The sequence below is a fragment of the Gavialis gangeticus genome, unplaced genomic scaffold, assembly GCF_001723915.1.
Source record: "Gavialis gangeticus isolate Ggan-Ray unplaced genomic scaffold, GavGan_comp1, whole genome shotgun sequence".
NCBI lineage: Eukaryota > Metazoa > Chordata > Crocodylia > Gavialidae > Gavialis > Gavialis gangeticus.
The window spans coordinates 31733153-31745172 of record NW_017729032.1 but is presented as its reverse complement, the minus strand read 5'-3'; positions in this window follow the sequence as shown (position 1 = coordinate 31745172).

Here is a 12020-nt window from a genome sequence, read left to right as displayed (position 1 = left end):
TTCCGACCCTTAATCTATGAATCTATGAATCTATGAACACCTGGTAAGAGACCAGGGCTTGGTGCAGGCTTTGCTGCATGGTGGGTACCCAATGAGCTAAGAGCCTTGGAGCCGCTTAAGGTGGCTTGGGCCTGCAGCTGCTGGCATGGGGCCAGTGGCTTGGTGCAGACAACACTGGACAGAGGATCCGGGAGTGGACTGAGCCCCAGTGCTGCACAAGGTAGCCCAGGCCTCCAACTTATAACAGAAGGTTGAGCCCTCCAGTGCACATGACAGTGCCCAGGGCCTCCAGCAGGCAGTGGCCCAGAGGGAGCCAGTGGCTCCAGAGGCTCTGCGTAGGAGGAAGCATTTTGGCCGAGGGAAAGAGGACCACCCACCCAGGCCCCAGAGTCATGAGTTACCTGGGTAAAAGGGTCTTTTCCAGAGGGGAGGGAACTCCCCAGCCAGGCCCTCCTGTGTGGCCTATTTTGGGTAGCATCCCTGCCAGGGCCCCAAGAGCACTGGGGGGAATCCGTCCCTCTCCTACACAGTCAAATGGGTTGCTAACTGGCTGGAGGGCCGCACCCAGAGAGTGATGGTAGATGGGTCATTTTTGACCTGGAGGGATATGGGCAGTGGGGTTCCACAGGACTCGGTCCTCGGGCCTGCACTGTTCAACATCTTCATCAGTGACTTGGACGAGGGGGTAAAAAGCACCCTGTTCAAATTTACTGTTGACACCAAGATGTGGGGGGATATAGGCACGCTAGAAGGGAAGAACAGGCCGCAATCGGATCTGGACAGTTTACAGGGGTGGGCGGATGAGAACAGGATGGGTTTCAACACTGACAAGTGCAAGGTGATGCACTGGGGGAGGAAGAACCAGCAGCATACCTACAGGCTGGGGAACCTCTTCTTGTCAGTGCGAGGCAGAAAAGGATCTTGGAGTCATCATTGATGCCAAGATGGACATGGGCCGGCAGTGTGGGGATGCAGTCAGGAAGGCCAACCATACCTTGTCATGCATTCATAGATGCATCTCAAGCAGGTCCAAGGAGGTGATCCTCCCCCTCTATGCAACACTGGTCAGGCCACAGCTGGAGTACTGCATCCAGTTCTGGGTGTCACACTTCAAGAGGGATGTGGACAACATGGAGAGGGTCCAGAGGAGGGCCACTCGCATTATCGGGGGCAGCAGGGCAGGCCCTACAAGGAGAGACTACTGGACCTGAACCTGTTCAGCCTCCACAAGAGAAGGCTGAGGGGGATATAGTGGCCTGTTACAAACTAGTCAGAGGGGACCAGCAGGCATTTGGGGAATCCCTGTTCCCCCAAGCACTACCAGGAGTAACTAGAAATAACGGTCACAAGTTGGCAGAGGGTAGATTCGGACTAGACATCAGGAGGCACTACTTCACTGTCAGGGAAGCTAGGATCTGGAACTGACTTCCAAGTGAAGTGGTGCTGGCTCCTACCCTGGAGGTCTTTAAGACAAGGCTAGACGAACACCTTGCTGGGGTCGTTTGACCCCAGAACTCTTTCCTGCCATGGCAGGGGGTCGGACTTGATGATCTGCTCGGGTCCCTTCCAACCCTACAAACTATGAAACTATGGTTGCTGGAGAAAAGCCAACGCCTCATGATTAGCCTGTGGCCCTGGGGGCTTAAAGAGTTCAGTTTTGTCTAATGCTGATATGTCTTATATGTTGTAAGACAGTGCCTTACATTTTGTAATATTGGGCCTTATATTTTGTGCTCTGCTATATTTGTGAATTGGTAGTTTAATAGAGTTCATAACTCTGCCTGGGAGATCTGCTGGGACCCCTTGCTGTTACTTACCTGTGTTTACCTGTCACTTACCTAAAACCCTGGTGGTGGTAACTCATTACACAGAATAAGGCTTATAGTTATATATCTGGGGAAATATATATATATCTGTACATATATTTATATTTAGGTTGATCTTTTACCCACTTATGTAAATAATAATACATTTGTATATAGTTAAGTTCCAGGTTGTTCTGGCCTGGCTCCTTTGGGACAGAGGAAAACTGAGTAGTCTGCAGTTTCAGCCACAGCACACCTGCCACTAACAGTCCCTTTCAATTGGAGAAGGGTGTACATACCCATGTACCCCTGGGCTTCACATAAAAGAATTGCCAAACCATGGGAAAATGTTATCAAAGACAGTTTACATGGCTTAACGAACTAAGGTCTAACATAAATATAGACCATAGAACTCAACATATCTGAGAATGATGGATTAGCTCTTATCATTATATGCTGAACTGATGTTGTTGCAGAGACCTGGAGAAAGACTTGCTCTATTATATTATTACCCACATCCTGAGGGTGACAATATTTAGGATGAGGAAGCACTATGAATATGTAATGTGCAAAGCAGACATGCCCTCTGTAAGACTGAGTACAAGTGTTTATTATTAATCACAAACATGCATTAGCTAAGCAACAGGAAACAAATTTCATAGATTTAATAAACATTAGGGGCTGGAAGGGACCTCAAGAAATCATAGGTTCCAGCCCCACCCCCATAGGCAGGAAGTCAACTGGGATCAAGTGACCCCAGCAAAAAATAAATCCAGTTGCCTTTTGAAGGAATCAAGAGTAGATGCTTGTACCACCTCTGGGAGGAGTTTGTTCCAGACCCCGGGGAAACGCACTGTAAAGAACTTTTTTCTAATATCCAGTCTAAATTGGCCTTCCTGGAGTTTATGGCCGTTAGATCTTGTTATCCCTTGGGGAGTTCAGGTGAAAAGATGTTCTCCCAGGTCCTGATGTACCCAAGTCGTAGGCTACCACCAAGTTCCCCCTGAGCCTTCTCTTCTCCAGACTGAAGAGTCCCAAGTCCCTCAGCCTCTCCTTGTATAGCCTTCCCTCCAGGCCTTTGATCATATGAGTGGCTCTTCTCTGGATTCTCTCAAGTTTTCCCACATCCTTCCTAAAGTGGGGGGCCCAATATTGGATGCAGTACTCCAGCTGCAGTCTTACCAGGGCCAAGTAAAGCAGGAGGATGACTTCCCTGGTTTTGCTTGAGATGCATCGGTGGATGCATGCCAGAGTTTGGTTAGCTTTGCCTGCTGCCACATCACATTGGTGGCTCATATTCATCTTGTGGTCAATCAAGACCCCCAAGTCCCTTTGGGTCATGGTGCTAGTAAGCGTAGCACTGCCGAGCCTGTAGGTGTGCTGAGGATTCTTCCTACCGAGGAGCAGTACCTTGCACTTCTCTGTATTAAAGGCCATCTGGTGTTGGTCGGCCTACCTTGAGAGTGTGTCCAAGTCAGCCTGTATCCCCTGCCTGTCCTGCAGTGTGATGGCCCTCCCCCTTAATTTGGTATTGTCTGCGAACTTGGCTGGTTTACGTCTGACTCCTGAATCTAGATCATTGATGAAAATGTTAAAGAGTACTGGCCCGAGTACCGAGCCCTGAGGGACTCCATAAATGTGCCTGGCTAGGATTAGGGCTTACACACTATATGTAGTCTGATAGGGCTTCACTCTTCAAAGAGTCTGTCCCAGTGCATCGGCATATACATCTGTCATGACTGACTAGTACTAGTCCATCTGTCTGATAGGCTTGTCTACATTCCAGAGGTGGCAGGTCTCAGCCAGGATGGGCCTGAGTTGGCTACCTATGCCTGCAGGCATGCTAAGAACCTGAAAATATGCTTTGAGCTCACCCTTAGCGGCCACTCTTCAGCACACTGAAGACAAGAGCATTCTCAGAAAGAGGCTGAGTTCCCCTACCGGCAAATGTACAGGTTTGGAGTGTAGCTGAGGACACAAGTGAGGTGTGCTTGGGACTATCCTGTCTGGGATATACCAGAAGTGTAGTGTAGAAAAAGCCCCTGCACATACCTATTACTCTTGCATCTGGCCACTTCACACTCCTTAATGCATTTAACTCTAAACTACCTACCTGTGAGATATTTTTTTCCCTGTTTTAAAAATAGGGAATTGAACCAGAGAGAATGAGGACCATGTCCACAAGAGGACTTAGGTAAGCCTGGCAACACTTAACATTGTGGAATCCAGCTTTTCAGTACCTGGCTTCTGGAATACAGTTCTCAAACCCCTATTTTCCCTAGGAGTTTTTGAAATCCAACCCGGGTATAGGCATCTACTTGTAGACATGAAATAGGTGCCTTTATGAGACTTAGATCCACGGTGAAAAACCCTTCATTAAGTCATATCTAAGGTTAGGTATAAAGGACTGGCTCACTCCTTTTTTTGAGTTCACAGCTAACAGTAATGATGGTGGCAGTACGAACCACATTTTATGTAGCAGCTTGGATATTAAAGTACGTGACTAGAAAGGTGACAGATCTGAGTTTTAGGCCCCCCCCCTCCCATCCCCCAATACTGAGGGGACTCAAAATCATCTTCCAGGCAAATAATGTAATCCCCAAACTAGTCCTCCATACCTATGTTTGGATATTAACTCTTCTATCCCTTTGGTTAAAAATATGCCACCATCTAGAAATGAATGCAAAATTCATGGATCCAGAGAGAGACCAAGCAAAAAAGAACATGATGCTGTTACCTAGAACTCAATTTTGAGGGTATGGGGGAAGTCTTATGTTTTATTTCCTGCTCATGCCAATACAAACTTTCAGCCAAGGACACCATGGGGGCAGCAGCCAGGGACTTTTTAAAAAATCTCTGAAGTGAATAAGAACTGTCTCTCCCTTTCTCTCAATGATTGGCATTTGGCACTACTTCCCTCCCCTCCTCTCTCTTCCCCTGCCCACTGCAGCTGCCCTAGGGGTGGAGGCAGGGATGAGGAGGAGGGCTCCAGAGCCACTCCTGACTTCTCTAATGGTGCTCTGTGTGGAGCTGAGCTTAGCTAGGGACAGTGGCATCAGTGAGCAGGTCCTTCATCCCTGCCCATTCCCTCTGGTGTTCTCTGTCAACCCTGGAGCAGGTGGGGAGAAAGGGAACCCTCCTGGTGCCACCACTGTCTCTAGCTGACCCTGGTTCCATCTGCAGCCCAGCTGTAGTGGGCAGAAATGGCTCTGGGGCCCCTCCCTTCTCCCCCATGTCAGTTAGGGACAGTGGCTATGCCAGCAGTAGGTAGGAGCTGGGGAAACTCGGGGGGAGGGGAGAGAACACATGCTGCTGAGCATGGAAGGAAAGGGAGAGGGGAGGGAAGGTTCTTACCTGCTTGACAGACTTAAAAAAATCCTGTGCTGCTCCTCCAGCATGATCTGCCCAACCTGTGTGCCATCTTTCTGAAATCCTGGATCCACCCATAACAATGTTACAGCAATATAGTTGCTAGAATTAAGATGTTTCTGTAAATATATAATGATGGATATAACTTGTCCTCTTCTAAAGCCATGAGTTGCATGGTTCCACAGAGATCCCTTTGATCCCCTCTTCTTTTCAATATCTACATCAGATCATGTGCTCAGCTATTAAAGAGTATGCTCAAATATGTATTCCATTCTTAAGTGATGCAGTCATCACTTTGAATATGTAAGAATATTTTCAAGAAATAAGATATTGTATGAAAATCAACTGGTTCAAGCTGAACTTCAGGGAAACCAAAGTGATACTTCTGAGAAAGGGCAAAAGCTTTCAACAGAAAACTGAAATGCTGGATCCACATTCCATCAAACTGTTTGTAACGCTGCTGTGAACCCTTTATTGGCTCTGAGACAACTGGTGATGTTCCATAAAGGTTTGGGTTCTAATTTTTAAAATAGTTAATTGATCAAACTGCAGATGCATAAACAATTGTGATAGCTGAGTTCTGAGATCATCACAAAGCTTAGGACAAAGGATGGAGGACAAAACATATTGGATCCAGCTATGGAATAAATTCAGGTGAATCCAGACCCTGACCACCCTTGAAAAACCTGCTTTGAAAATGCCTTTCCACCATAAAAATGGTGACTGCATATACTAAAATCCTCTGCCAACCACTGAACCCCTACCAACAAATATAAAATGCCATACCTCCTCCAGAAATTTTGCCTCAAAAAATGAGAAGAGCTCAATTCCATGAAGTTAACCTGAAACTTGGTCCTTACAATTATTACATGGAAGTTGCTTAGATACTATCACAATGGGTGATGAGTTTGATATAAAATCCAAAGACAGATAAATGGATAGACCAGGGGTTCCCACACTGTAATATGCATGCCTTGGGGGGTACACAAGACTTCTCTGGGGGGTATGTGGGAGAAATTGTGTAATGGCAGATTTATTTTTTGTTTAATAATAATTGGCATTTAAGGGGTTAGAATATAAAATGCATGTTGGTTGGAGTACACAGTATGGCTGTACAAAACAGCACTGTTTCATTTCAACTTCTGTTTCGCTGTTTCTATGGGACAGTGTTTCATTTCAAGTTTTGTTTCCTTTCAAAAGCACTGTTCCATTTCATTTAGTTGAAACTATTTTGTTGTTTTGATGGTGTTCTGACATTTTGCCTATAGGCTATAATGGGGAAACAAAACTGCCTATAACTTTGTCATTTTTTGGCATATTTGGATGAAAACAGCTGAATGGTAGTCCCTACTGAAGGCATGAAGCCTGCACTGTTTCATGCCTTCAGTAGGTGCAGGGGGTGCTAGGAAACTGTACCTCGAAAGCTTGAAAGCAAAACTTGTAAGTGTGTAGGCATGGGGGGGGGGAGGGTGAAAACAGAAGGCTTGGTAGCCCCTGCTGAGCTCACAAAGCCTGTCAAGTTTCAAGGAGATAGGTGCAGGGGTTTCTGTGACTTGTGTCACATGTGTGTGTTAAGGCACAGCAGGATGAAAACTGCAGGGATGGTAGCCCCTTCTGAGGCTATGAAGCCTGCCAGCTTTCAAGGAAATAGATGCATGGGTTTCTGGGAAACTGCACCTCAAACTACTGACAAGCAAAAATCATGACATGTTTGACTTTGTGTGTGGGTTAAGGTGCACCCTCACTGGCGCTGGGGCCTCTACACAACATGATAGTGTGTCCTAATAATGTTTCCTCCTCCCCTACAGCCTCATCTTAGTCCACCACTTTAAATGACAACAGGTAATACTAATAATAATGTAGTGAGCAGCGCAGTAGCACCAGCAGCATATTAGGCTGCCAAACTGTGATGTAGCTTCTTCTCCAGCAGCTGCCAGGGAACTCTCCCTGCAGCCCCAGCCCTGGGGCTTAGATGTGCCCCCTTTGGTTCACATTGGGACTGACTCCCTCTGAGATCAGAGGATTGTCTCCTTAAGGAACAACCACCCGTCCTGGACTCCCATCTCATTGAGGCTCTGAGTCCCCAACGTAACTCTTACTAATCTCCTTAGTTCATTGAAGTTGGCCCTCCTGAAGTTGAGGACTTTTGCCTTACTACTTGCTTTCCCCCACCCTGTGCCAGATAGTAAATTCCAGCAGATGATGGTCACTAATGCCTAGGTAGTCGAGCACCCTCAGATGCCTCACCAGGTCATTGCCTGTGGCAAGGATCAAGTCCAGCAAGACATTTCTTCTGGTGGGATTGTGTACCTCCTGGGTTAGGTGTAGGTTATGTATGCAGGCTAAAAACCTACGTGAGCATTCAGACCTGGCTGACTTATCCTCGAGAGCAGATGTCTGGGTAGTTTAGGTCACCCATGACAACCACTTCCCTTGTCCTTACAGCCTCTGTGAACTGACTTGAAAATTCCAGGTCCAGCTTATCCCCCTGGTGAGGTGGTCTGTAGTAGATGCCCACTATCAAGTCCCTTTCTCTATGACCCCCTTGCATTCTTGCTCAGAGTGCTTCAGTTTGCCCCTCTTCTGAACCCATCCTGATCATCGAGTTTGTGTACTGCTTTTTAACATAGAGCTCTACCCCACTCTCCCTTTTTTCCCTACTCTATCCCATCTATACAACTTATAACCCTTAATGTCTACTGCCCAGTCATGGGTAGAATCTCACCAGGTTTCTGTAAGCCCAACCAGGTCTGGGTTTTTGCTAGCTAGCAGGAAGGCAAGTTCCTCCTGCTTATTCCTCATACTTCTGCATTTGTGTAGAGGCAATTGAGATCTCCTATGGATGTTCATGCTTCCCTCTTGTTCCCAAGCTTGCCCGGGCCCTTGTCACCTACCTGGGTTGTTCCTGCTTGCATCAACTGGCTTGAAGTCTAAGTGTCCTCCTGCACCACTGCATCTCCATCCCCCAATGAACCTAGTTTAAAGCTTGCCGTACAAGATCAGCCAACCTGGAAGAGAAAACATGCTTACGTTTCAGGGAGAGATGTAGTCCTTCCTACCCTAGCATGTCTCCTGCGTGGAAGTGTGGGTCATGGTCGAAGAATCTGAAGCCTGCCTGGTAACACCAGATCCAAAGCTGCCGGTTGACCTCTCTGATGCAGGCCTCATAGCGCTGTCCATGTCTGCTCACTGGAAGAAAAGATGAGAAAACCACCTGTCTCTCATGACACGGTCTGGACTACTCCCAGCTGTGACATTAGTGCCATTAGAGGACCAAGGGGTAGTGGATCAGAGTGCCAGATGGTAGTAGTAGCCTTTGTTGTCTAACACTCCTGAGCTTCTGAAAGATAGCTTAGTAACTGACCCCAAGGCAGAAAGCAGGCTACTTCAAACAATGCTGCCTTTTCTCCTGTTTTTCCATTCCTCCCCTAGAGCACTGGGACTGGAAGGGACCTCAGGAATGGATGACAGTCACTGGCCAGCTACACAGTCAATATGAGAGTGGTCCTTCCCCCCTCTTCCCCCTCCCTCTCCTTACTTTCTGTTTCCCTGCAGGCAAGCCCAGCTTCAGCTTTGACACTTGGAACGCTTTAAAACTTTTAAAACATTTCGACTGGCCTCATTTGATTTTGAGGCTGTTTCAAAGCCCTTCATTTCCATTTTGCTTTTTCGAGCTCAAAACAAGTCAAAACAACATTGAAATGAAACAGCCAGTGAAATTTCACACAGCTCTAGTACACAGGCAGCTGGTAAATCTGGAAGGGGGTATGCAAAAGGAAAAAGTTTAGGAACCTCTGGGATAGACAAAATGAGGAAAAACGCAATATATGAAGAAAAACTCATTTTAGCTGTAGTTCTCCTTAAGAACACAGTGCAACAAGGTGAGTTTTATTTTTATATTTTTGTGTCCCAGCTCTTAAAAAACTTTTGGAACATCTTATGAAAATGAGTGAAAGGAATATAGTTATTTTCCTATTTTTTTCAGAACTCATAAAAGAAGCAGATTTATGGAACCAGTCTGCTACTAATGCTGAAGAATTTACTGGAATTTCAGGTTACCTTCCAGTAGAGACTGGGGACAGTTAAACCAGGATCTTAGCATCTCTGCACTTTCAAATTATTCTAGACTATCATATGAACAGTGTGCTCTTGTTGCAAAAAAAAGGCAACAGCATACTGGGTTATATTAGCAGGAGTGTCATCAGCAAATCCAAGGAAGTAATTCTTCCACTCTATTCTGATGAGGCCTCACCTGGAGTATTGTGTCCACGTTTGGGCTCCACATTTCTAGAAGGATGTGGATAGCTTTGAAAGAGTCCAGCACAGAGCAACAAAAATTATTAGGGGCCTGAGTGGCAAAATTTAGGAGAAAAGACTAAAAGAACTGGTGTTGTTTAGTGTGAAGAAGAGAAGACTGATGGGGGGTGGGGTTCAATAAAAGTTTTCAGATACCTAAAGGGTGATTATAGAGAGGATGGAGATGAGCTTACTTTGAAGGGTAAAGGATTAGGAGCATTGGCCTCAAGCTGCAGCAGGGGAAACTGAGGTTGGAAATTAAGGGTACCTTTCTGATGATGAGCCTGGTTGAGCATTGGAACAGGCTATCTAGAGAAACTATGGAATCTCCTTTCTTAGAAGTATTCAAAAGCTGTTCAAGGTTCCTGAAAAAGATAGACACTTGAATCCTATCCATAAATGTGAATCAACTTAATCCCCTTCCACCTCTTAGAAAGAAGCAATATGGGGCTCTTCCACCAGTCAGCAGGAGAATTTCCAGGGAATACAAGGATGGAAGGGGCCATGGTCATAGTGTGGGGGGAGAGTGGTAATTAAAACTAATGAAGTCAGTTCTTAGTTGGACACTTAGATGGATGGGAATGAAATAGAGTTATCTGAGGATAACTGAAATGTGATGTATAGATTTTAGGATCGGAATGGATCATTAGATCTTCTCATTCTGACCTTCTGTGTACCTCCAACCATTAACTTTCACCAGCTTACCCTTGTATGGAGCCCAGTAACTTGTATTTGGCTACAATGCATCCCCCAGAATGGCATCTGGTATTGAATGAGGACAATAAGAGAAGGGAAAAACACCACTTCTCTTGCTGATTTATTTTAGGGATTAAAAATGTGTGGTTAAAATTTTAGGGGTTAAAAATGCGTGTCCTTATTTTCAGTTTGAATATCTCAGGATTCAGCTTTTAGTCACTGATTCTTGTTTTGCCTTTACCTTCTAATGCAAAAAGCCGTTTAGTAGATGGTATGAACACTTTATAAATGTACTTATACACATGGAAATCAAGTCTGATCTTCATCTACTTTTGACAAATGAAACAGATTGAGCTCTTTAAAATATCTCACCATGACTGACACATTTTCTCCAGTTCTCAGTTTTTTGTGACCTTTTTCTGCACCCTCTCCAATTTTTGAACATCACTTTGAACTGTATACTGTATCCCACTATCATTTTCACTAGTGCCAGGTACAGGGATACAATTACCTGTCTATGCCTACTCACTCCAGTCTTGTTTATCAATCCAAGGATTTCTGTAATAGCTTTTTTACTGCAGCATCATACTGAGAACTCATCAGCTGCTTGCCCCTCATAATTCTGAAATCCTTTTTAAAATCACTTCCATGCTATACATATGGCCTTCATTATTTATTCCTAAATGCATGACCTTACATTTTCCAGTGTTCAAATGGTTTTGGTTGTGCTTCTTTCAAATAAACAAGTAGTGGAGAGTTGCACCTATACATGCTGTAGTTTGGAGACCTGGGACTGAAGTCAGAGAGAGGAGCCCCAACAGGAAAATTGGAAAGAGCATTATTTTTACCTGGATAGCATGTTTGAGGGGGAATAAATATTTCTTTCCTCTAGGGGTTGGATTTTCAAAACAGGGAAAAGTCAGCAAGTTTCTGTTTCAGTGACACTGCAGCACTGGCACTAATTGAGTTTTCAGTGCAGTTAGCCAGGCTACCACTGATGTTTTATTGTGAAGATGCCACAAATCTGATTTGAATCCCATTTGTTGAAATTGGATAATCTAATAGATTGTTCATATTTGTTTCGCATTGTGAATATTCCCCCTCACTTGCTCATCATTGCCTCATGTAACAATGACTAATTAAGTCCCTTTGATCAGATTAAAAAGAGTCAGCAGTTTAACTCGATTTTCCAAATATTTTAGCAAGGGGCATTTCATCTATTCCTTGCCAGGTTTTGTTCAATAAAAATGCATGCTCATCTGAACACAGAGGACCAGTATGCATTTCCACAGGAGCATTTTATAATTCAGTAAGGTTCAACCTATTTTTTCCCTTTGCTAGTATTTGATAATAGCTAGATTGTAAACAAGAAAGCTCCAAGATAACTCTGATACTATATACTGGAGTTATCTTCCCCTTTCATCAGAACATTAGAAATAGGACTGATAGTGTCAACCTGGATTACTGAATCAAGTCTTCTACTTTCAGAAGTAACCACATCATAGAACATCTTTCAAAATGGCCTTTTACTTGTTTTCAATTAATGTTAATAGCAATTGCCTATTGTGAGCAATATGAATTTTGCTAAAATTATACTACTTTGTTTTTGGGGCGTTGGAGAAGATTATCAGCAGCTGTGTTTTAACAACATCTTTAGAGAAGTTAGGGAGATCAGCATTGCTGTTGCCAGAGGGAAATTGTCCTCTTGTAACAAACAGAGGACAGAAGAGACTGAGAGAGAAGACAAATGTCCACAAAATTCTGAGCATTTAGCAGATTTTATTTTTTTTAGTGTCTGCCGTTTTTTCCTCTTTCCAATTTGTTTCAGTCTGTGTCCGGGGGGGGGGGGGGGGG